Genomic DNA, 26349 nt, shown 5'->3' on the forward strand with positions numbered 1-26349 from the left:
ATTTCGCATCTACAAGGATACTGTAGAAAAAAAGTATATCCTAATGATGTTACCTTTTGCCTTAAGGCAAGAAATTCTGTCTTATTCTACAAATAGGGGCTAAGTCAGGATATATTTTTACTGGCTGACCGTGAAACATTGGAAATTTCTGAAAATATCTTTTCATAACATTATATCTTTAACCACAGTAAAAGATACAATCAAAGTATTTCTGTGAATAACATCCAAATTCTAATCTTCTAAAAAATTAGACAAATTAGTTGGAACTGGAGATTTCTTAAGTAAGAAATAACACACATTAACTGAGGGAACCTCTTCCTCAGAAAAACAATACTTCTCTGAAATATTTTTTTAAGAGAGATAAAGGGAATTTCTCCAAGAACCTGTGGAAAATTAGTAATTCTAATGTTTAAATGTGTCTCCTGATTTTCTAATATTTCTAAACGATGTGAACAGGCTAATTGGTCTTTAATGACCATTACATTTAATTTCTGCAAAGATTGAATACTTTTTTTTCATTCTCATTAACTTTCTGTGAAATCTCCACACATTTGGATTTGAGTAGACTGTAACTTCCCTTGAGATTCTAATGTCACTGTGTCCATCTTTTGCTCCAACTTCTAACTGCATCCCGTATTGCCTCAAGTGTTACCTTTTCAGGCAGAGATGTAGTCTGCAAAAGATCTTCTATGGTCTAGGATGAGGCACCCTCCTGCCATGTCGCCACAGCCATATCAAGGATAGGCGACTGGACTGTCTGATCCTCGATAATGCATTGGACTGGCGGAGGTCTACTATCAGGACTTGGTGACACCTCATCTTGGGAACTCCTCGTTTATCCTTCACATGGTGTTCTAATAGATTCATCAGCTCCCTGATTACCCAGCTGTGTCAGAAACCTGTGAATTTCCAGCTGAGTTGAAGTAGAAGGTATGGGTTCTGAAGGGAATACCCAAATTTTCTCCTTCCTCTTCGCAGGCATGATAATTGTAAGGAAAACAGGTTACAAATAGTTTCTGATCTAGGATGTTGGTTCCTTAATCCAGAGAGATTAGATATCAAAAAATGTGAAAAGCTAACTCAGGCAAAGTCTTGCACGCGGCTGCGGTGACGCGCCGGAGGGGGTGCGCTCTTTTATAGTTCTTCCAGCGCCTCCCTCTGTCGGGTGAGAGCCCGGCGTCCCGATCTCACGGAGCAAAGTTTTCAGCTCAGATTAGTTTTAAATGTGCCACATGCTAACTTCATGGAGTGCCCCCTAGTCTTTCTATTATCCGAAAGAGTAAATAATCAATTCACATCTATCCATTCTAGAGCTCTCATGATTTTAAACACCTCTATCATATCCCCCCTCAGCCGTCTCTTCTCCAAGCTGAAATGTCCTAACCTCTTTAGTCTTTCCTCATAGGAGAGCTGTTCCATTCCCCTTCTCTGTACCTTCTCCATCACAATTATATCTTTTTTGAGATGCGGCGACCAGAATTGTACACAGTATTCAAGGTGCGGTCTCGCCATGGAGCGATAGAGGCATTATGACATTTTCCGTTTTATTCACAATTACCTTTCTAATAATTCCCAACATTGTTTGCTTTTTTGACTGCCTCAGCACACTGAACAGACTATTTCAATGTGTTATCCACTATGATGCCTAGATCTTTCTTGGGTAGTAATATCTAATATGGAACCTAACATTGTGTAACTATGGCATGGGTTATTTTTCCCTATACGCATCACCTTGCACTTATCCACATTAAATTTCATCTGCCATTTTGATGCCCAATTTTCCAGTCGCACAAGGTCTTCCTGCAATTTATACACCCCAGAGTTCTGCTTGTGATTTAACTACTCTGAACAATTTTGTATCATCTGCAAATTTGATTATCTCACTCGTCGTATTTCTTTCCAGATCATTTATAAATATATTGAAAAGTAAGGGTCCCAATACAGATTCCTGAGGCACTCCACCACCCACTCCCTTCCACTGAAAAAATTGTCCATTTAATCCTACTCTTTTTCCTGTCTGCCAGTTTGTAATTCATGAAAGGACATCGCCACCTATCCCATGACTCTTTACTTTTCCTAGAAGCCTCTCATGTGGAACTTTGTCAAACGCCTTCTGAAAATCCAAGTACACTACATCTACCGGTTCACCTTTATCCACATGTTTATTAACTCCTTCAAAAAAAGTGAAGCAGATTTGTGAGGCAAGACTTGCCTTGGGTAAAGCCATGCAGACTTTGTTCCATTAAACCATGTCTTTCTATATGTTCTGTGATTTTGATGTTTAGAACACTTTCCACTTTTTTTCCTGGCACTGAAGTCAGGCTAACCGGTCTGTAGTTTCCCAGATCGCCCCTGGAGCCCTTTTTAAATATTGGTTACATTAGCTATCCTCCAGTCTTCAGGTACAATGGATGATTTTAATGATAGGTTATACATTTTTACTAATAGGTCTGAAATTTCATTTTTTTAGTTCCTTCAGAATTCTGGGGTGTATACCATCCGGTCCAGGTGATTTACTACTCTTCAGTTTGTCAATCAGGTCTACCACATCTTCTAGGTTCACCGTGATTTGGTTCAGTCCATCTGAATCATTACCCATGAAAACCTTCTCCAGTATGGGTATCTCCCCAACATCCTCTTCAGAAAACACCGAAGCAAAGAAATCATTTTAATCTTTCCGCGACGGCCTTATCTTTAAGTGCCCCTTTAATCCCTCGATCATCTAACGGTCCAACTGACTTCCTTACAGGCTTTCTGCTTCGGATATATTAAAAGTTTTTGCCTCTACGGCCAACTTCTTTTCACATTCTCTCTTAGCCTGTCTTATCAATATCTTACATTTGACTTGCCAATGCTTATGCATTATCCTATTTTCTTCTGTTGGCTCCTTCTTCCAATTTTTGAATGAAGATCTTTTGGCTAAAATAGCTTCTTTCACCTCCCCTTTTAACCATGCCGGTAATTGTTTTGTCTTCGTTCCACCTTTTTTAATGTGTGGAATAGATCTGGACTGTGCTTCTAGGATGGTATTTTTTTTAACAATGACTACGCCTCTTGCACATTTCTTTCCTTTGTAGCTGCTCCTTTCAGTTTTTTTTTTTCTAACAATTTTTCTCATTTTATCAAGTTTCCCGTTTGAAAATTTAGCACAAGAGCTATGGATTTGCTTACTGTCCCCTTCCAGTCATTAATTCAAATTTGATCATATTATGATCACTATTGCCAAGCAGCCCCACCAACATTACATCTCTCACCAAATCCTGTGCTCCACTGAGAATTAGATCTAAAATTGCTCCCTCTTGTCTGTTCCTGAACCAATTGCTCCATAAAAATGTCATTTATTCCATCCAGGAACTTTATATCTCTAGCATGTACCGATGATACATTTACCCAGTCAATATTGGGGTAATTGAAGTCTCCCATTATTACCGCACTACCAATTTGGTTAGCTTCCCTAATTTCTCTTAGCATTTCACTGTCAGTCTCACCATCTTGACCAGGTGGACAGTAGTACACTCCTATTACTATAGTCTTCCCAGACACACAAGGAATTTCTACCCATAAAGATTCAATTGTGCATTTAGTCTCATGCAGAATGTTTATCCTGTTGGACTCTATGCCATCCCGGACATAAAGTGCCACACCTCCTCCCGGGTGCTCCTCTCTGTCATTGCAATACAACTTGTACCCCGGTATAGCAATGTCCCATTGGTTGTCCTCCTTCCACTATGTCTCTGAGATGCCAATTAAGTCTGTCGTCATTCACTGCTATACAGTCTAATTCTCCCATCTTACTACCTAGACGTCTGGCAAACATTTCAAAGTTTGTGTTTTGTTTATTTTCATTCTGCTTTTTAATTGATAGGCATAAGTTAGAATTTTTAGCTCAGGTGAGTTTTTAGTTACAGGCCTTTGGACTACTTTTCTTATTGGAACCTCACTGTCGGGATGCCCTATTTCTAATGCATCATTAGTATCATTTGAAGATACCTCTCTCCGAACCATGCGCTGCTGAGTGACTGTCTGCTTTCCTCTTAGAGCAGCTTTTTAAACTAGAACAATCTCCTTTTTAAAGGTTAGCACCAGCAGTCTGGTTCCACCCTGGTTATGGTGAAGCCTATCCCTTTGGAAGAGACTTCCCCCCCCCCCCCCCCCCTTCCCCAAAAGGTTCCCCAGTTCCTAATGAAACTGAATCCCTCTTCCTTGCACCATCGTCTCATCCATGCATTGAGACTCCGGAGCTTTGCCTGCTTCTGGTGACCTACTGGTAAAATCAAAACATTCTCCACTTAAATGCTTTCCCAGAACTTATAAATAACTCTACTCACCTAAATACAGTGAATTAGTCTGTTAGGTTTCTGATCCTTATTATACTGTGCGGATGTAATGAACCCAGCCCTAAAGGCCCGATAAGGTAAAAATATTGTTCTGTGTAATATTCTCTGTTGGATTTCACACAGTATTACCCACTCTACACTTTTATAGATCGTTGCAATACGTTATGTAATGTCATCCTCTGTGACCACTTCAGAAAGCTTCACTGCTCCAAGCTGCTGCCAAGGACTTCGATACTGAATAAGAGAGATTTATATAGAGAAAGCAAAGTATAAAGATATACAGTAATCTCTGGAAGCTGCCTGATGTGTATTGTTGCAGGTTGGAAGCAAAAGTACTATGAATAAAGAAAGTAATTAAAGGGATAATTGTGGAGCTCTTTAAGATCAATAAAGGACACAATGGTTTGGTGACCTATCCTTGCTAATCTTTAAAACACCATATAGGTATCTCCTGAACCAAATAATGGATTTCTCTGTCTTGGTAAACAAAACTACTTTTTCCCAATATAATCCCAAAAGGTGTTTTATTTTTTGCATTTCAAGCTTTTTATCAACAGGGAAATTCGCTAGAGGAGCAGGTAAAACTTTCTTCTCCACATGTAAAAGATACCTCAAATCCCAAGGCTCTGTACTTTCACGTGACAGTCTGGCTGAGGGGAAAGTCATTTTTTTCAATCTCCTAAAGAGCGTATTAAACAAGCTATTTTATAGAATCTAGCTAGAGAAATCTAATTCTCCCTTCTCGTTCCATACCACGAGTTGCTAATTGGCAATCTCACCCTCATCCCTCTCCAAATAAACTTGGAACACAAATTATTAAACAAATTCAAATCCTTGGACAGAAACCAAAATCAGGACTGTTTGAAAAACATAACAATTTAGGCATCAGGATAATCTTAATTAACCCTATCCTGCTGGACCATGACACCAGCAGAGACATCCAGCTGTTCAGTTTATTTCTAAACTCTTTTTAATAGGGGGCATATTCAGGGCATACTAACCAGTCTTTGTGAATTTTCACTCCCAAGTACTTAATGGAAATAGTTGTCTATTTCAAAGGAAAATGTTTCCGCTTCCTCTCTATTAGATGAAGGACATTGAGAGCCTCTGATTTGTCAAAGTATAATTTGAGGTCAGAACCCTCCCATTCTCGCCAAAGAGATCTAAAGTTAGTGGTAAATTCATCTTTGCATCCGGCAACAATAAGAGAATTATCTGCAAATAGCAAGATCTTCAAGTTGGCTACCGATGAAAGCAATACTGGAAGACTTCAATAAAGCTTCCAACCTGTAAGTTAAACACTCCACTGAAAGAATCAAAAAACAGGAGAGGGGACATCCCTGCCTAGTACCTGGTTATAAAGCAAAGGGAGATGATGAGCCATTAGCCCAAACCTTTACTACAGAGTTAGAGTATAAGACCTGAAAAGTGTGAGACATTAAACTCTGAAATCCAAACATATAAAATTGCTTCTAAAATGGCCCAAGAGACCTTTATCTATCAAAGGCTTTTTCTACATCATATCCAATAATGATTAGGTCTACAACTCTTCCCCTGTGTCATTCTTCCAAAAAGGCTAAAAGCCTATGAACTAGAGCTTCTGCCCTTCACAAACCCATCTGATCTCTAGATATTAAAATAGGGGCAAGTAACTCAGCTGATTGGTTATTGCTTTTGCATAAATGTTTATATCAAGATTCAATAACAATATAGGTCTGTAGAACTCCCAGTAATGTTAATCATACACACCTTTTTCCCTTAACCTGGTTGTGTGTGTTCCTTACCCGTGTTCTTCCTCCACACTGTTCTGTTCATCTCTGAATGGACCAGGAATTGTGGTTGCCATATTAGGATATTGTGGTATGTAGAATTAAGGGTCAACAAACGAGTTGAAACTATTTTAGACCAAGTCCTTGGTGGAACACAGGATTTGGTGCAAGAACCACTTGATAACAGTGATTATAACATTATCAAATTTGACTTAATAACTGGAGGGAGCACACTAAAGAAATCTATTGCGACATTTAACTTTCAGAAAAGTGACTATGATAAAATGAAGAAAATGGTTAAAAAAAAAACTGAAAGGAGCAACTACAAAAGTTTTTTTTTAAAGTTTAGCTCAGTCATGGATGTTCTTTAAAAATTCTAAATTGGAAGCCCAGACCAAATGCATTCCATGCATTAGAAAAGGTGGAAGGAAGACTAAATGACTACCGGCATGGTTAAAAGATGAGATGAGAGAGGCTATAAAAGCTAAAAACATCTTTCAAGAAATGGAAAAGGGATCCAAATGAAGAAAATAGTAAACAGCATAAGCACTGGCAAGTCAGATGCAAAGCATTGATAAGGAAGACAGAGAATTTAAAAAGAATCTTTCCATGGAAGCAAAATCTCATTTTTCCAAGTACATTTGTGATAAAAGCCTGCGAAGGAGTCAGTTGGACCAGTAGATCAAGGGGTACTTAGGGTTGATGAAGCCATAGCAGAGAGACTAAATTAATTCTTTGCTTCAATATTCATTGAGGAAGATGTAAGAGAGACCCATTCCAGAAACAAAATTCAGAGGAACAAACAAATCTCAGTGAACCTGGAAGATGTACTAGGGCAGTTTGCCAAACTAAAGAGTAGCAAATCACCTGGACCAGAAAGCATACATATCAGGGTGCTGAAAGAATTGAAAAATGAAATCGAGACCTGCTATTGGAAATTTGTAAACTATCAGTAACATAGTCTATGGTACCTGAAGACTGGTGGGTTGCCAATGCAATGACAATTTTTAAAAAGGGATCAAGGGGTGATCCAGGAAACTACAAACCAGTGAGTCTGATGTCCTGTACCAGGCACAATCGGGCCAATATAGTACAGACGCGTAAGAAAAAGAGCGGCAGTGCTGGGCACGCACATTTTGGTTCACAAGCCGCTCGATTCAGTATTCAAATTAGATGCAAATCCAAGCGGCGGCAAACGAGCGTCCAAAGCGTGTCAATGAAGCGGTAGGTGTTCGCAATCCATTTTACTGTATAGAGCGGTATACAGCGCCTATACAGTATCCAGGGTGCGCTGGTACCTGTCATTTCAAATGTTGTTCCACCAGGTAAGTGGATGGTTCTTTTCTACAGACCCCGCATGGACACTGCCCTGAGCATCCTGATGTCCTCTTGTTCGAAGGCCCCCCCCCCCCCCCCCCAACCTTCCATGTCCGGGCGCCCGGCGGATGTCCAAGGTCGGGGCTTCTGTTCATGGACCTTCCTCCTGTATCCGGGTGTCCATGATCGGAGGCCCCACTGCTTCCAATGTCCATGGCTGCTGCCCTGAGCGCCCGGCCGGATGTCCAAGGTTGTGGCTTCCGTTCATGGACGTTCCTGCCGCTTTGCGGACGTCCATGACTGAAATGCCCCACTGCTATACGGACGTCTGTGCTTCTGTCTGGTTGATTTTTCCCTTGGTATTTCATGTGCTCCTCTTCTGTTGTATTCCGTCTGTATGCTCAGCATGTGCTCATCATCCTTGACAGTTATTCTGTTCTTGATTATCGCCACATTTTATCAACACAGAAGTGACATGCAATAAATGTTTGAAAGGAAACGCGAACCAACTTTTTTAAACAAAATAGTTTATATTTCAAAATATACAAAAATCATTTCTGCACTTAACCATTTTGTGTTGGGGGGGTGTTGGGGGGGAGGGACCATGCCATGGGGGAGGAGGGGGAGCATAGTCATTGATGTCCTGCAGGAGCCCACACCATTACGAGCAGGGACTGAGCTCCTGCCATTTTTCGCAGGAGCTCAATTATCTCCTGCTGGCCACGGCCAGATCGTGCAGGATGGTCACCACCTGCACTGCCATTCCCTCCTGGGTCACCAGGCCGCAGGTTATCTGTGTCAGGAGGGAGCAGCATAGCGTCCAGGCGCCCCTCAAAGTTTGAGGGCCCTTCCCCGGCCGCTGAGCCGCCCTCTGTCTGTTGACCCACCCCGGGAAGCCCAGGAGAGACAGGGCCGACAAAGACTATGCCCTCCTCGTCTCCCATGGCAGTTGGGGCAGTAAAATAAGGGGGAGGCTGGATCACGGGGGGGGGGGGGGGCTCGATTGCGGGCTCAGGGGACAGGGTTGGTGTTGAGGAGGTGTGCTGCATGTCATCCTCTGCCGATGTGTCTGAAAAGAGAAAAAGTAAAAGCATTACTGCTGTCGCACATGCAAACATCCACAACAGTAGGAAGGAGAACTGTGCAACATTTTAAACAGGAACATAACCTCTACCATTACAGATAGTATTATATTTAGAAATGCACATTTCATAGGCATGCCAAATGGCATTAAACATCCACATACTTTAACTATGCTGATGCTATTAAAGGCTCACAATGGTGTTATTCAGCAGGAGCGTTTTCGTCACTGCTGGAACTGTCTTCTGTGGTGCTCTCTGAAAACAAATCGAAAAATTGTCCCAGCTGCGCATGCAAGGATCAAGAATGGTACAAATGTTCAATTTCTTCATGGAATTAGTAAAGAAGACCTTGCCATTTGCATGTCAACCATGACAATTGCTAACAGCACATACCTTCAGCTCTGCAGTGGGCCCACAGGGCCCTCAGGTAATCCGGCTCCTCCCTCCGGATCCACCGTGCCCGCTTCTTCAACATCTCAACCTGGCGGGAATAAAATTGAAATAGAATGTTTACTTTGGTTTTGAGGCAAAAATTAAATCAAAACAAACAAGTGAAGTGTCTGTTTTCTTTTTGGCACCTACAGCAATACTAAACAACCCCCGAGTAATTTTACTTAGTTTTGTTCCAGTGTACTAGAATATTATAAGAAACAGAGGCCTATGAACTTACCTCCCTCGGGTATGAAGCCTGGGCGTTGTATTGGTCCCTGAGCGCCCGCCAGGCCTAGTCGGCCTGGTCCTGGTCCCGCAGGCGCCCAGGGCTAAAGTAGAGCTGCCTCATTAACGAGGCGAGTAGCCTGTCATCGCCTTCCGCGAAATTCAGAAGCCTTCCTCGCGGCATGTTGCAAAGCAATAACAAAATGGCCGTCCAGGCGTGGCGTTACACGTTACACGTGCAAGTGCCCTGCCACCTGCTCCCGGTGTCCGTTGAGGCATCCCTTTGGTTCCGCCATGTCCCTACTGCTACAAGCTTTTCAGGCACTCAAGGCTGAACATGGATGTTCCCGCCATTTTTCCTGCCTTTTCAGAAGTGCTGTTTCCCATTTGTGACGTCATCACAGCATCATAATCCTACCATGAACATGTATATAAGTCACTTCTCCGAATGAAAAAGTCCTTTTCTAATTCGTTTTGGACTAGGACACACCGTATACAACTGTTCCATCTGATATCTACCGTGAGATCGGCAAGGCTTTCAGCAGGTAGGCATAGCAATGCACGCTTCTTTCTTTCCAACAGGTACCGCAAGGCCACCAAGATTCATGAACGCTGTGGCCACGCTATCCACTTTCGAACGTTCAACCAACCTTTCCGGCGCTCAAGGCAACCTATTTTCCAACATTCGTGATAGTTCGGAAAGGTTGGTAGCTAGACCATGATGTACGCTGAGCCTAGAACTATGCGTCCCTTGGGTTGCTCCATGTCCCTATGCTACTCACTTTTCTGTGTGCTTAGGCTTGGGCGCTCAAGGATCAAGCCTTGAACTGGGCGTCCCTTTGGTTCCGCCACAGACGTTGGAAGGTTATATGGCTGAACGTGGACATTCCCGCCTTTTTCTTGCTTCCCTTCATGGCCTCAACATCCATGGTGGCAGGTCTGTTTTTCATTTTCCTGTTTGCAATATATGTTCCCCTCTTCTTTCCGGTAACTATTTTTTTGATGTTCATGATTTTCACCGTGACTGTTAGCTGTATATGTGCCCCTCTTCTTAGCGGTTATTCTGTTTTTGATGTTTATTATTTTCATTGTTCTGTATATGTAACCCTCTTCTCAAGGATCAAGCTGAGAATTGGGCGTCCCTTTGGTTCCACCGCAGGTCATGGCCGGCGAACATAGACGTTCCTGCCTTTTTCTCGCTACCTTCCATGGCCTCGACATCCATGGTGGCAGGTCTGTTTTTCATTTTCCTGTTTGCAATATGTTCCCCTCTTTTTTTCTGGTAATTATTGGTTTGGTTTGTTTTGCTCATGCTTTTCACTGTTACAGTTTGCTGTATATGTGCCCCTCTTAGTGGTTATTCTGTTTTTGATGCTTATTATTTTGACTACTGTTACCCTCTTCTTTGCAGTTATTCTGTTTTGGATGTTCATGATTTTCACCGTGATTGTTGGCTGTATATGTGTCCCTCTTCTTTCAGGGTTTAGACTCTTGGCTGTATGCTCTCCATGTGCCCTGTTACTTTGCTGTAAACTTTCATCAGTCATTAACCCCTTTTCCCCTTGTTTTCTCCGATTCAGACAATGATGCCCGGGAAACATTGCACTGCGCGGGTAGAGGCGGAGTCCGGAGACCAGCAACCAGTACTGGAAGTCACTTCAGGCTCTTGCTTGATGCTATTCATGGGCCTCTATAGTTTCTAGTATATTTTATTTATACCACTTTTGTTAATTTCCCTCATGCTGTCTTCCCATTCATGAATAACTTTTTTTTTTTTTTTTTTACCGTTCAGGTATTAATATGCTGGGAAAACGAACAATCGCTGAGGTTGAGGAGCATGCCGTCGAGCATGAACAGGAAGGCACAACTGCGAGCCAGCCATCCAAAAAGCTAACGCGTAACGCTCGCTTTACGGATGAAGAGAAGGAATTATTGTGCCATGCCGTCTGCGAGAAATATAAAGTTCTTTCCAGTCCAAGGTTTTGTGCTCCAAGAAGAAAAGGATTTAGGAAAAGATCGCTCAGGATGTGAGCTCCCTTTTAGTAAAGCCCAGGGACGTTAAACAGGTGCAGCACTAGAGGCGCAACACCAGAAAAGAGGTCAGAGGCCGCAAAAATAGACGCGTCGGCAAAGAGGACCGGTGGAGGGCCACCATGTCACATCGTGCTCACACCAGTGGAGGAGCAGGTTCTCCGAACTGTGAGGCCAGAGGTCGTGGTAGGTGTGCAGACACAGTACGGCGCTGACACGGCAGCAAGTGAAGGTATGCATGTACATAAATCTTGTTAGCATTGCATGTTAACTTTTATGGCTCATGAGGGGTTGACTGATGTTTGATCACTCTTTCTCTTTCGTTGACTTCCACTTTTTTCCAACAGTTATTTTGAGATGTGCGGGAATGATTGCCCTACCGTCATCCTCCTTATGGTAATACTATCTGATAAAATTTTGAAAATATGGCACATCTCTCTGTGCTTTTCCTGTAATAAGAATTCTTGTTCAATTACTTAAATTCATAAATATCAATAAATATAAAATACTATAGATATGTGTGTGTGTATATTTAACACTTAACACTATAAAGTCCGATCCACTCTTCCTAGCTTATAGAGAATGACTGCATCCTCTTCATCTTTATCCACAGATAGAGTGGACGATGGCGACGTTACCAGCGAGGAATCCATTCCCACGCCAGATGATTTCATGTTCCTATTGTCGAGCGCTGACTCCCCCAGCCAACACATGTCAACAGAGGAAGTGGTTACACTGAACCTGTTTGTGTCTTCTATCAGCCAACCACCAGAAGCATCGGTACTCCTGGCACAGGAGCATTCCGCACCACTGGAAACATTTCTTGATTTGCAACAATCTCAGCTACAGGCTGATGCCCACCAGTACTGGAAACGGCGTCAGTAGCGCAGGACCTAGAACTGGCACTTTTTGGAAACAATGGCCTGAGCGAGCAATTTGAGTGGAATATCCTCGCACCAGGATCAACATAATGAACTCCTCCTCCAGGAAGTGCGGTTGATGGAATCAGACGTGAACGCTGGGATGGCTGCTCAAGCAAATGCGATTCGAGAAACGATGGCAGTTGATCGGCGCAATTCGAGAACTTGCCTTAGCTTATCATTCCGTTAACCAATCGTAAAATTTTCAATAAAAGTTCTTTTTGGGAATTTACCTACGTATTATTTAATGTCACATCTCGCACTGAATATGTCCAAAAAAAGATTAAGCAATCAAAGTTGACAATATTACAACATAGCAGAATAGCAATTTTTTAATAGTTATAGATTTAGACATAGGGAATAGGATGGGTATGGCAAGGGAAGAGACCATGCAGTATGGGGGGATAAGAGCATCATCGTCATTGTGGTTTGGTAGTGACAAGACCGGGTTGATAATGTCAATGATGTCACCCCATCCCCTATGTCAGGTATGAAGGTACAGATGGGGGCAGTAGAGACCGGGGGGGGGGGGAAGGATCCTTGGCGCTGGAGGGGCGCTCCACATGCAAGAGTATAAAATACAAGGAAAGACAAGAATGTTGTATACAATGGATAGACACACTTTATTGATGTTATACTTCACGAAATTAGTTATTGCTGGGAAAAGCTTTGATATTCATACAAGGAAAGAAAGAAATGTCTGTTAAATGTTTATAAACTTTATATCGATTTAACACTTCAATGAATATAAATGCAACCATAAAAAACAGACGACAATAAATATTTTGGTTGTGGGAAAAGGCCTAGATGTTCATACAAGAAGAGAGAGAAAATTAGGTTACAATGGGTTGACAAAGTTTTTAGATTTTATACTTTAAGAAATACCATAAAAAACAGAAGACAATGAAAACGTTTGTGATTTGTAAAGGGTTTGATGGAGGGGTCATCTTGCTGGGAAATGTTCTGAGGGGTGGATTGTTAGATGGATGCATCTCTGCTTCTGAAACAAGACAAGAGTAAATAGGCCGTACAGGCAGAGAAATGATTAATATCTAGAATTAATCAGAGTGAACTACAATGAAAGCGCCACATCAGTATGGGGCCCTGGAGACAGGAGTGGTGCTATAAGCAGAATAAGAGCAGTTAGGAAAATGAATGTATGATATTTAATAACTTGCAAGCGAAATAACTTTCGATGATCCTTCGGACTTCATGACCCTGCGCAGTGTTGTCCGCTTCAGTTGCCGGTTCCACAGGCAGATCTGGTGGCAAGTTTTCGGCTACTTCTGCATCCACACCAAATCTCTGACAAATGTTGTGTAGCATGCAGCAGGCAACAATTATGCTCACCACCTTTTCTGCACTGTACTGCAGGGCTCCCCCTCAGCGATCCAGACATTGGAAACACCTCTTCAGAACTCCAAAAGTGCGCTCAATCACGTTTCTGGTGCTGCCATGAGCCTCATTGTAGCGTTTTTCGGCCGCTGTGCATGGGGACTGGAGTGGAGTTAGCAACTAGGGCTTACAGCCATAGCCGCAATCACCTTTAGGATCAATAATCCGGAATGCATAAAAAACACCTTTGCAGCGCCTAAATCAACATTATTGTATACCAAACATCCCCAGACCTGAACACATGACAGATAGAATCACAGGCAGTAGCCATTGTCACTTACCATGTAGCCAACCTTCACCGTACTTTCCCTCTTAGAATTGGGTCCCCAGAGCTGAATGTGCAAGAATGTAGGCGTCATGGCAGCTCCCAGGATACTTCGCTACAACATTTAGAATCCGAAGGTGTGCATCGCAAACGACTTGCACGTTCATCAAATGGAAGTGCTTGCGATTCCGGAATGCACTCTCTTCTTCTGACCTGGAGGTAAATGCAATATGAGTGCAGTCGATAGCACCCAACACGTTCGGCATCCCTGCAATACCCATGAATCCACTGCGGATCTGTTGCAGCACCGCTGGATCCATAGGATAGACGATGTACTTCTTATCCGCTTCATCATGGCCTTCAACACCTGTGACAGATGCCGTGAAATGGAGGCCTGTGTCATACCTGCATCGACACGGTGTTTTGAAAACTTCCGGTACCAACAAAATTTAAGGCACCGACAAGTTTTGTCAACCCTGGCACAGCATGGTGGCGATTGGCCAGGGGGTTTAGGTTGCATCGCAGATCTTCATAGAGGAACAAGATTGCCCGTGAGCTCAGCCGGTAGGTTCGGACAACATTTCGCTTACACATGCCAAACAGAGTTGTCCGTGTGCGAATGAAACGTCCTGGTCTGCCGAATGCCTCTCGATGGCACAGTGCTCTGCCTGCATGGAATACAACAAAGGCAAACACAAGAAATTCAAATTAATTGATGAACACGCAAATCGTTTAACAGCACATACATGGATAGATTTAGTAGCAGGGCAAATAGAAAAAGTTTCCCAGTACATTTCACTGTGGATTCTCAAGTTTTTATTCTTAAATGAGCTATGCATTCTTAGCTAAGCTTTTACTATTCAGAAATGAGCTATGCCTTCTTATTTAAGCGTTTACTACAATCAGCAGCCTCAGGGATGCCGAACTCTAAACGCAGGAGGAAGGCTCTGTATAGGCGTCTGCTGTCTCTTCCCTCCCCGAGCCTCAGGATGCCTAGCAGACGCCGGATGAAGGCCTGGCGGGCTCCCATCTCTCCGGCGTCTGTAGAGGCGTCCATGTCCAGAGCCTCACAGACTCCCAGAGATGGATGGTACAGTTGAAACCAAACAGAACACATACCTCCTCCGGTCTTGCTGCTGGGCTCCCCTGTTGGCCTCTCCAATCGGCCGAGCATTTTGCATTCTGCTTCTCAACCGAATGAAAAATAATGCCAGAGCCAATATATGCATGTTGTCCTTGGCGCTGTCCGGTATGAAGCTGGCTGAACACCACACTAACGCCAGGGTCAGGGTAGGCGGTAAATATTGAGGTTAAAGACACAGTAAATAAGCTGGTTAAAAAGGCGATAATTTGGGCACACGCTACTGTATCGGAATAGCTAATCCAATCATTAACATAATATATATATATACATGCGGTGGGCGGTAATGGATACGCGTCTTTTTCGGCAAGTGCTAAGGACGCGTAAAAGCCGATACTGAATGGCGCGTCTGTCTTATGCGCTCAAAACCTGTGTCCAAAGTGGGTTAAACAGGCAACCGCGGCCGTGTTTTACTCTATCAGTCCGTATGTTAGAAACTTATCATAAAGATTAAAATTGTTTTACATATTGATAGGCATAGTTTAATGGGACAAAGCCAACATAGATTTAGCCAAGGGAAGTCTTGCATCACAAATTTGGTACATTTTTTTTGAGAACATAAACATGTGGATAAAGGTGAGCCAGTTGATTATAGTGTATCTGGATTTCCAGAAAGCATTCAACAGTGTCCCTCATCAAAGTCGTCTTAGGCAATTAAAAAGTCAAGGGAATAGGAGTCTGTGTCCTCTTGTGGACTGCCAACTGGTTAAAAGAGAGAAAACAGAGTAGGCCTTAGTGGTAAATTTTCCCAGTGGAGTGTTCCAGGGATCTGTTGTGGGACCACTGCTTTTTAATATAAGAACATGCCATACTGGGTCAGACCAGGGGTCCTTCAAGCCCAGGATCCTGTTTCCAACAGTGGCCAATCCAGGCTGAAAGAACTTGGCAAGTGCCCAAAAACTAAGTCTATTCCATGTTACTGTTGCTAGTAATAGCAGTGGCTATTTTCTATGTCAACTTAATAGCAGGTAATGGACTTCTCCTCCAAGAACCTATCCAACCCTTTTTTAAACACAGCTATACTAACTGCACTAACCACATCCTCTGGCAACAAATTCCAGAGTTTAATTGTGCGTTGAGTGAAAAAGAACTTTCTCCAATTAGTTTTAAATGTGCCACATGCTGACTTCATGGAGTGCTCCCTAGTCTCTCTATTATCTGAGAGTAAATAACCGATCCACATCTACCTGTTCTAGACCTCTCATGATTTAAATACCCCTATCATATCCCCCCTCAGCAGTCTCTTCTCCAAGCTGAAAAGTCCTAACCTCTTTAGTCTTTCCTCATAGGGGAGCTGTTCCATGGGACCGACAAGTAAGGTGATCAAATTTGCTGATGACCCAAACTATTCAAAGTTGTTAAATCAGAAGAGGATTGTGAGAAATTACAAGAGGACATGCAAAACTGGGAGAATGGGCATCTGCATGCCAAATGAAATTTAATATGGACAAGTGCAAAGTAATGCATTTAGGGAAGAGTAACTCAAATTATGGCTACCCAATGCAAGGTTCCACTTTAGGAGTCATCACTCAGGAAAAGGATCTAGGTATCATCGTTGCAGGTACATTAAAGTCTGCTCAGTGTGCAGCAGCAGCTAAGAAAGCAAACAGAATACTAGGGATTATTAGGAAAGAAATGGAGAATAAAACAGAGAATATCATAAATCCTCTATTGCTCCATGGTGCGACTTCATCTTGTGTATCGTGTGCAGTTCTAGTCACCACATTTCAAAAAAGATATAGCAGAAATGGAAAAGGGTGACCAAAATGATAGAGGGGATGGAACAATTCCCCAATGAACTCTTCAGCTTAGAAAAGAGACAGTTGAGGGGGAGATATGTTGGAGGTCTATAAAATAAGTGGAATGAAACAAGTAAATGTTAATCAGTTGTTTACTCTTTCGAAAAGTACAAAACAGGGGACGCATAATGAAGTTACTAGGTGATACATTTAAAACTAATAAGAAAATATTTTTTTCCTTAATGCAAAATTAAGTTCTGGAATTCTTTGCCAGAAGATGTGGTATTGATATGTTTAAAAAAAAGTTTGGACAATTTCTTGGAGAAAAGTCCATAAACCATTATTAAGGTAGAGTTGCAGAATTCCACTGTTTGTTCTTGGAATTTATCTACCTCTTGGGATCCTGCCAGGTACTTGTGACCTGGCTTGGCCACTTTTGGAAACAGGATACTGGGCTTCATGGACCTTTTGGTTTGACCCAGTATGGCAAGTCTTATGTTCTTATGTGGTGGTGTGGTTTGTTTTTTTTTTTTTTTTTTAGTAGACTAGCTTAATATATCTGACAAGATTTTGAAAGTTCTGCGAGGACAAGCATGATGACCATCCTCACATGGGTGACATCATCTGATGGATCAGACACATATCACACATCCACACAGGGGCTCATTCAGCCTTTCTTTTTCTGCAGAGCCTTAGGTTGTAGTTTACCTTGCTGTTCCTGCTTTAGGCCTCTGTGAGTTTTTAAAAGGATCGTTTGTTGTAGGGCCTTGCAGTCTGGTTTATTTTGTTTATATTCCACTTGATGTCTGCCATTGTGTTTCTGCCTTCTAGCCTGATGGTTTCCTTAGGTAGGTTTTCCGATTTTTGTTTTTTAAGTTTTCATTGTCGTCAGTGTGCTGTCAATGCCTGGCTCGTATCGATCACTGCCATCATCAAGTTTGATTTTTTTTCTTCCCTTTATTGTTTGGTCAAGCATTAGGGTTCCAATGATGCTCCTATTGCGCCATTGTCATCTCTATCACTGATCCTCATGAAAGATGTATCCTGTGCCTTTGGGCATCGCATGAAGTCCAGGGGTGTCACAAATGCATGTCCACAACTTTGAAAAGACAACAGTCCTGAATTAAACTGATGCAGAAGCACTTTAGGCACCAAATGACCAATCCATTGGCATCGGAGGCCTTGTCCTTGAGGGACCGCAGAGCTGCATCAGAGAAGGGCAGAGTCCTCAGCATTGGGAAAACAGTTTGTTCCCTTGGTGCCGATGACTGACTGATAGGGAACCCAAGAATAGGCCGCCATCTGATTCTTCCTGACTAAGGAAGGCAATGGGTTCTGCCTCTTCAATACCAGCATAGAGGGAAACTGAAGAAGCATTGAAATAGGTCTTCATCAATGTGCAATGCCAGGAGTGGGAATAGTCTGGTGGCAGCCGAGAACCCTCATAAACGACCCTGTGGGGAGGAGAGCTCGTCCTCTTAAAAAGCCCAGGATTTGTATTAGTTTCCACAGATCATGGTGTCTGCCACTGATGCACCTCTCAATCCTGATAAGGATGTGGCCACCTCTCCTGCCTCCCAGTCAGTGTTGGCATCGATTATTTTCAAGGAGGAGTTGGACAAGAATCTTAAGTTGCTGCAGGGCCTCTGTACCTTGGCATTGAGGGCACCAGGACCAGCACCGAACATCTTTGGGCTTCTGCTCAAGTCATTTCAGCTGCCTGGTGGCTAGGCACCAGTACTGATGCCAGAACCAATGCTGATTTCCAAAGAGGGATTGAGGTTGATGCTCACCACCCACTGGTAATCTCCAATCTATTGGGAGAGGAAGCTTCTCAGGACATCAGAACTACTCAAGGTCCAGGCCAAAACAGCCAAGTACCCCCCCCCCTTCTCTGAGACCTTGCTGAGAATCAGGCACCTCTGGCATCCTTACCACTGGCAGATCACAGGGAGTCGGACTCTGAGAATTCATGGCTGTATGGCTCTGAAGGCTTCAATTCGTTTCCTCTCTAATCACCCCCCCCCCCCCCCCCAAGAGAGAAGGCCTATTCTTGTGTTTCTATCAGCCACTGGCACCAAGGGAACAAATGAGGTCATTCCCTTTACAGAGAATGAAATGAGAACAAAAATTCTGGACATCCTTCATTTTGTGTGCCCCCCCCCCCCCCCCGAAGGAGGTCATAGCAGTCCCAGTCCATGAAATCCTTCATGATATGCTGATGAAGATGTGGAAGAAGCCCTTCTCGGTGGCACCTGTTAACAGGAAGGTAGATGTGATTATCTTGTCCAAAAGACTCCTGGATTTGAAGCCAAACAGCTACTGCATCAGTCTGTGGTGGTCGAATCTGCTCTTGAGAGCTAAGAGGCAAAGGACTCATTCTACGATGTCCCCAGGGAAGGAGTCTTGACCTTGAACACTCTTGGGGGGGGGGGGGGAAGATTTTTCAGGGAGCTATGCTGAAAGCCTGCATAGCCTCTTAGCAGCTGTTCATGGAACCTGCTGAAACAGTGGCAGGCGGTTCCAGTAACTGGTGGAAAAGGGAATGGTGTGCAGGGATATACTACCATCCACCTGGTCAAGATGGTGAGACGGACAGTGAAATGCTAAGAGAAATTAGGGAAGTTAACCAAATTGGTAGTGCAGTAATAATGGGAGACTTATCTCTAAATGCTGTAAACAGCTCTTTGTGTGAATGCCTGAAGTGGTGATCCCCCCCGATGCAGCCCGCGGCGAAACACGGGTCCGTGTCGGGGGACGCCATTAAGTTGCTGCTTGCATAATATTGTGGAGTTGCCGTATTGAAAGAATAAAACACTTTATATTTTACATGGTCTTTGAAGTTCCTCGTCAGGATTATATATTTGTCTGCACTATCATTATTTTACGATATTGCTTCAGGTGCAGCAATTGCTCATTGTGGTTTGCTAGACTTCAATTACCCCAATATTGACTGGGTAAATGTATCATCGGGACACGCTAGAGAGATAACGTTCCTGGATGGAATAAATGATAGCTTTATGGAGCAATTGGTTCAGGAACAGACGAGAGAGGGAGCAATTTTAGATCTAATTCTCAGTGGAGCACAGGACTTGGTGAGAGAGGTAACGGTGGTGGGGCCGCTTGGCAATAGTGATCATAATATGATCAAATTTTGATTAATGACTGGAAGAGGAACAGTGCAAATCCAAGGCTCTCGTGCTAAACTTTCAAAAGGGAAACTTTGATAAAATGAGAAAAATTGTTAGAAAAAAACTGAAAGGAGCAGCTACAAAAGCAAAAAATGTTCAAGAGGTGTGGTCATTGGTATTTTTTTTTTTTTTTTTAACATTCTAGAAGCACAGTCTAGATGTATTCCACACATTAAGAAAGGTGGAAAGAAGGCAAAATGATTACCGGCATGGTTAAAAGGTGAGGTGAAAGAAGCTATTTTAGCCAAAAGACCTTCATTCAAAAATTGGAAGAAGGATCCAATAGAAGAAAATAGGATAAAGCATAAATGTTGGCAAGTTAAATGTGAGACATTGATAAGACAGGCTAAGAGAAATTTGAAAAGAAGTTGCTGTAAAGGCAAAAACGCACAGTAAAAACTTTTAAAAATATATCCGAAGCAGAAAGCCTGTGAGGGAGTCAGTTGGACCGTTAGATGATGGAGGGGTTAAAGGGGCACTTAGAGAAGAGGCCATCGCGGAAAGATTAAATGATTTCTTTGCTTCGGTGTTTACTGAAGAGGATGTTGGGGAGGTACCCTAATGGAGAAGGTTTTCATGGGTAATGATTCAGATGGACTGAATCAAATCACAGTGAACATAGAAGATGTGGTAGGCCTGATTGATAAACTGAAGAGTAGTAAATCACCTCGACTGGATGGCATACACCCCAGAGTTCTGAAGGAACTAAAAAATGAAATTTCAGACCTATTAGTAAAAATTTGTAACTTATCATTAAAATCATCCATTGTACCTGAAGACTGGAGGATAGCAAATGTAACCCCAATATTTAAAAAGGGCTCCAGGGGTGATCCGGGAAACTACAGACCAGTTAGCCTGACTTCAGTGCCAGGAAAAATAGTGGAAAGTGTTCTAAACATCAAAATCGCAGAACATATAGAAAGACATGGTTTAATGGAACAAAGTCAGCATGGCTTTACCCAAGGCAAGTCTTGCCTCACAAATCTGCTTCACTTTTTTGAAGGAGTTAATAAACGTGGATAAAAGTGAACCGGTAGATGTAGTATACTTGGATTTTCAGAAGGCGTTTGACAAAGTTCCTCATGAGAGGCTTCTAGGAAAAGTAAAAAGTCATGGGATAGGTGGCGATGTCCTTTCGTGGATTGCAAACTGGCTAAAAGACAGGAAACAGAGTAGGATTAAATGGACAATTTTCTCAGTGGAAGGGAGTGGACAGTGGAGTGCCTCAGGGATCTGTATTGGGACCCTTACTTTTCAGTATATTTATAAATGATCTGGAAAGAAAAACGACGGGTGAGATAATCAAATTTGCAGATGACACAAAATTGTTCAGAGTAGTTAAATCACAAGCAGATTGTGATAAATTGCAGGAAGACCTTCTGAGACTGGAAAATTGGGCATCCAAATGGCAGATGAAATTTAATGTGGATAAGTGCAAGGTGATGCATATAGGGAAAAATAATCCATGCTATAATTACACAATGTTGGGTTCCATATTAGGTGCTACAACCCAAGAAAGAGATCTAGGTGTCATAGTGGATAACACATTGAAATCGTCGCTTCAGTGTGCTGCGGCAGTCAAAAAAGCAAACAATGTTGGGAATTATTAGAAAGGGAATGGTGAATAAAACGGAAAATGTCATAATGCCTCTGTATCTCTCCAGCGTGAGATCGCACCTTGAATACTGTGTATGCGTATGTGTATGAGATGCAGCGACCAATTCTGGTCGCTGCATCTCAAAAAATATATAATTGTGATGGAGAAGGTACTGAGAAGGGCTACCAAAATGATAAGGGGAATGGAACAGCTCCCCTATGAGGAAAGACTAAAGAGGTTAGGACTTTTCAGCTTGGAGAAGAGACGGCTGAGGGGGGGATATGATAGAGATGTTTAAAATCATGAGAGGTCTAGAACGGGTAGATGTGAATCGGTTATTTACTCTTTCGGATAGTAGAAAGACTAGGGGGCACTCCATGAAGTTAGCATGGGGCACATTTAAAACTAATCGGAGAAAGTTCTTTTTTACTCAACGCACAATTAAACGCTGGAATTTGTTGCCAGAGGATGTGGTTAGTGCAGTTAGTATGCTGTGTTTAAAAAAGGATTGGATAAGTTCTTGGAGGAGAAGTCCATTACCTGCTATTAAGTTCACTTAGAGAATAGCCACTGCTATTACTAGCAACGGTAACATGGAATAGACTTAGTTGTTGGGTACTTGCCAGGTTCTTAAGAACATAAGAAAATGCCATACTGGGTCAGACCAAGGGTCCATCAAGCCCAGCATCCTGTTTCCAACAGTGGCCAATCCATGCCATAAGAACCTGGCATTGGATTGGCCACTGTTGGAAACAGGATGCTGGGCTTGATGGACCCTTGGTCTGACCCAGTATGGCATTTTCTTATGTTATGTAAAACACATTGTCTGCTCAACCTTTGATTTCGAGATGGCATCGAATCTCTGCCATGGAGATTGGTGCCTATAGACTTGATTGGCTGCAGGCCTTAAACATCTTACTGGAGGTCCAGGAAAGCCTCATGATCATGCCTTGTTCTGAAGAGAATATCTTCAGAGATAAGGTGAAAGCAGTGGTAACACAGTACTGCGTCAGACCTGCCCTCCAGTTCAGATACCCATGCCAGAGGAAATTCTAGTTGGCCCAGTGTAAATGCAGTCCAGTGAGTACTCAGCATCATAAGAGGGTACATATTGAGTTTATTAGACATCCCATCAAAATGGTTTCAAAATGGGGTGGGTTACCGCATCAGGAACTGCTTCAAAATAAGTTATTTTCCCTCTTACAGACCAGAGTGGTCAACCCTGGTCCACCAGGGGAAGGAGGGTGGGGATTCTACTCTAAGCATTTCCTGATTCCCAATAAAACAGAATTCTATCACATCCTAAACCTAAGAGGCTTGAACACATTTATCAAGACAAATGTTTGACATGCTTTCTCTGGGCATCTTAATTCTTCAAAAAGAGGACTGGGTATGCTATCTTGATGTGTTGCACAGGAGGTGGACCCTTGGGCCGAAGTGGGGTTGACGCTACCCATAGGAGAGGTCCTACTGTCGGCAGGCGGAATGAGCTGACTGACAGAGGCCGGCTGGCGCTTAAGAACATACCAGCCCTTGTTCCCTGCGGGTTGAGCCTTTGAGTACTGGGGCCAGCTGGAGTTAGGTGAGCCTCCGTGTGTAGTGGTTGATGAGAGGATAGAGAGGTCAGCCCAGAGGCAGCAACAGCGGAACTGAAGAGTCTGTACTGGATGAGGCGGAGTCTCGGAGACCCGGGCACCAATAGGAACTAAAGTCTGACAGGGGGTGCCCGAGCAAGAGCAGGCCGAAGCCTGAAAGGCCATTTCCAGGACTGACACAATAGAGGCATTGTAGAACAGGCTGGTGGCAATCAAGGAGAGGCAAAGCTAAAATAAAGTCCAGGAGAGGAACAGTAGCATGGTCAGGAGAAGATCAATAGCGTAGTCAGGCAAAGCAGTGGTCAGTGATCAGTCCGTAAGGATAAGCTGGGTAGCACGAAACACAGGAACGGAGAAGACAAACCAGGGATCAGGAATCGCCAGGAGGCAACGAAGTACACGTCCGGAGCAGAGTCTGGCCTTATATCCCAGAGCTACAGTGACGTAATCATCCGGGGCCGCGGCCAAGTTCCTGCCGCGGGCCCTTTATAGGAAGCTGAAATGCGCGCGCCTAGGGAGGGGCGCAGCACGGGATGGTGGCGTCTCTCTGCGGACCACGCGGAGAGGCCCGCTGTGGAGCACAGGAGTCTGTCGTAGAACCAGGAGCACCGGGGATGGGGATGGCGGCCCACAGCCACGAGGGAAGTGGAACCAGACGCTGGAGTAGACAGCAGAGGGTAAGAGGGCCTGGCTGTGGGCCTGCCGCGACCATCACATGCAACATGATGCTTAAACTCACATAGAGATATTCCCTTGTCATAGGAAATACCTTAGATTTATGATGGGGCACCATCCCCTCTAGTACCTCGTACTATCCTTTGGCCTGGAATCAACCTGCATGTCTTTACCGAATGCCTTGCCATGGTGGTGCTGTATCTGTGCAAGTCGGGGATGTGTATGAGTCTCTATTTTGGATGGTTGGTTAAAAGCACATCGCAGATGGATACCATAGAATTGATGTGCCAGACCATCTGCTTTTTGGCATTACTAAGGTTTATTCTCAACTACCCCAAATCCCAGTTGAGCCAGTCATCTCAATTGGAGTTCATCAGAGCTCTGCCAGACATGACTGAGGCAAAAGCCTTCCTTCACAGCAGAGAGCTATCGCCTTGATATTTAAGTACAAAGGATTCAAATGAGTCAGCAGACATTAGCATGGGACATGTTGAGGGAGTTGGGCCATATGGTGTCCACTGTACATGTCACTTTCTTGGCATAACTCCACATGAGGAGAGTCCAATGGACCCTCAGATCTCAGTGGTTGCAGGCTACCCTGGATCTATAAGACAGCATCTATGTCTGACAACCACTCCGGAATTATCCCGCAACCAGGTTAGGGAGTTCCTATCTGACCAGGGGGTATACCCTTTCAAATCTCTCTGGACCAAATTGTCCTTACCACAGATGCATCCAACTTGGTGTGGGGAAACTCATGTGGAGGAGCTGTGCACCCAGGGTCTCTGGTCTGCTCAGATAAAGGTTTATCACAAACTTCCTGGAGCTGAGGGTGATCCAGTATGTGCTAAAGACCTTCATAGATTGTTAGCCAAAGTGGTCCTAGTTCAAATGGACAATCAGGTTGTGAGGTATTACATCAAGAAGCAGGGAGGTATGGGATCATACCTTCCATATCAGGAAGCTGTCCAGCTGTGGGACTAACCATCTCTCAAGGGACAGTTTTCATGTATCTGGCAGGCATGGAGAATGTCCTGACAAACAGATTAAGCCAAATCCTGGAGCCACATGAGTGGTCACTGGACCGAGGGGATAGCAAAACATTTTCCACCAGTGGGGTAACCCGATGGTGCATCTGTTTGCATCCCCTCTGAACAGCAAGGTTCGGCCCTTCTGCTTCATAAAACAGGCACAGGGCAAACTAAACTTGGACACCTTTACCCTAAATTTGGGGAAGAGGGTTTATATATGTGTATCTTCAGACACTGCTAGTGTTGAAGACTCTGAAGCTAAGAGAAGACCAGGGACTATGATCCTTGTAGCCCCCTTTTGGCCAAGACAGATGCGTTCCCTGATGGATATCTCCCTGAGGAGTGGAAATCAAATCGAACTCGGGACTTCACCAGAACTCATCACTCAGTATTGAGGAAAGTCGTGCCATCCCATGGCTCTCACTGCCTGGATGTTGAGAGGTTGACATTGCAATCCTTGTTCTGATGTATCTCAAGTTCTGCTAGCTTTAAGAAAGTATTCCACTAGAAAGTCCTATGGATTTAAATGGAAGACATTTTGTCCTGTGGTGTGAGCAGAAGGCCCTAGATCCTTTCTTCTGGTCCACACAAAATCTGCTTTGAATACCTTCTACATATGTCAGATTCTGGTCTCAAAACCAGGTTTGTGCTATTGGCACTGTATCACCAGCAGGTAGAAGGTAAACCCAGCTCTATACAGCCTTTGTCCGATTCTTGCAAGATTGGCTTTATTTGAAGCCTCCCACTGTTTTGGGACCTGGGCATGGCACTGAGCCAACTGATGAAAGCTCCCTTTGAGCTACTGTGCTCCTGTGACCTGAAGTACCTGACCTGGAAGTTGGTGGCAGTTACTTCAGCATGTAGGGTCTGTTAGCTTCAGGTTCTAGTAACCTATCCACCTTATATCAGATTTTGTCATGATAGGATGGGTGCACAGAATCACCCTAAGTTCTTACCTAAGTTGATTCTAGAATTCTATCTTAACCAGTCAATTATCCTTTCAACATTAGTTTCCAGGCCACAACTCCACCAAGGTAAACAAGCACTGCACAGTTTGGGCTGTAAAAGAGCCTTGGCCTTCTACCTGGAGCAGATTAAAACCCATAAACAGTCCACCCAGCTTTTTTTTTTTTTTTTTTTTATACCAACATTTGTTGTCAAACAGACTGTATCTAATAGGCAATTTGCTAACCATTCTTTCTGTTATGCCCAAGCAGGCTTGAGTCTTGTGGGCCATGTCAAGGCTCACTCTATCCAAGCTATGACGGCACCAGTGGCTCACTGATGATCAGACCCTATGGGGGAGATCTGCAAAGCTGTGACATGGCGTTCTCGCTGCCTATTCACATCTCACTACTTCTTGGCTATGGGTGGCCGTCGAAACAGTAGGTTTGGCCAGTCTGTCCTTCAGGAATTTGTTTGAGGTGTAGAACCCAACTCCTTTCTCTTCTAGGGCATGTTATTTTCATTTCAGACTGCCCCTCATAGAATAAGTATAAAATGGAAAAAGGCTTGTTGCCAACAAAAATACTGTTGTGCTCGTTGGTACTTTTTTTCCTCCTCTTTTTTTCCCTTTTATTCGGGACAGTCTGTAGCTAGGGATTTCC

General features: G+C 43.5%; 1 protein-coding gene and 1 long non-coding RNA gene across 7 annotated transcripts in view; both read left to right on the forward strand.

The window, feature by feature from the left end:
* The window catches only part of SLC35A3 (solute carrier family 35 member A3), a 153644-nt gene that overhangs the window by 63807 nt on the left and 63488 nt on the right, over positions 1 to 26349 (forward strand). The window lies entirely within an intron of this gene.
* Positions 8457 to 12330, forward strand: LOC115099929. Its single transcript, XR_003858918.1, has 3 exons — positions 8457 to 11425; positions 11541 to 11589; positions 11807 to 12330. It is a non-coding gene; the product is annotated as an uncharacterized LOC115099929 (long non-coding RNA).

Source organism: Rhinatrema bivittatum, chromosome 10, assembly GCF_901001135.1.
Source record: "Rhinatrema bivittatum chromosome 10, aRhiBiv1.1, whole genome shotgun sequence".
Lineage (NCBI taxonomy): Eukaryota > Metazoa > Chordata > Amphibia > Gymnophiona > Rhinatrematidae > Rhinatrema > Rhinatrema bivittatum.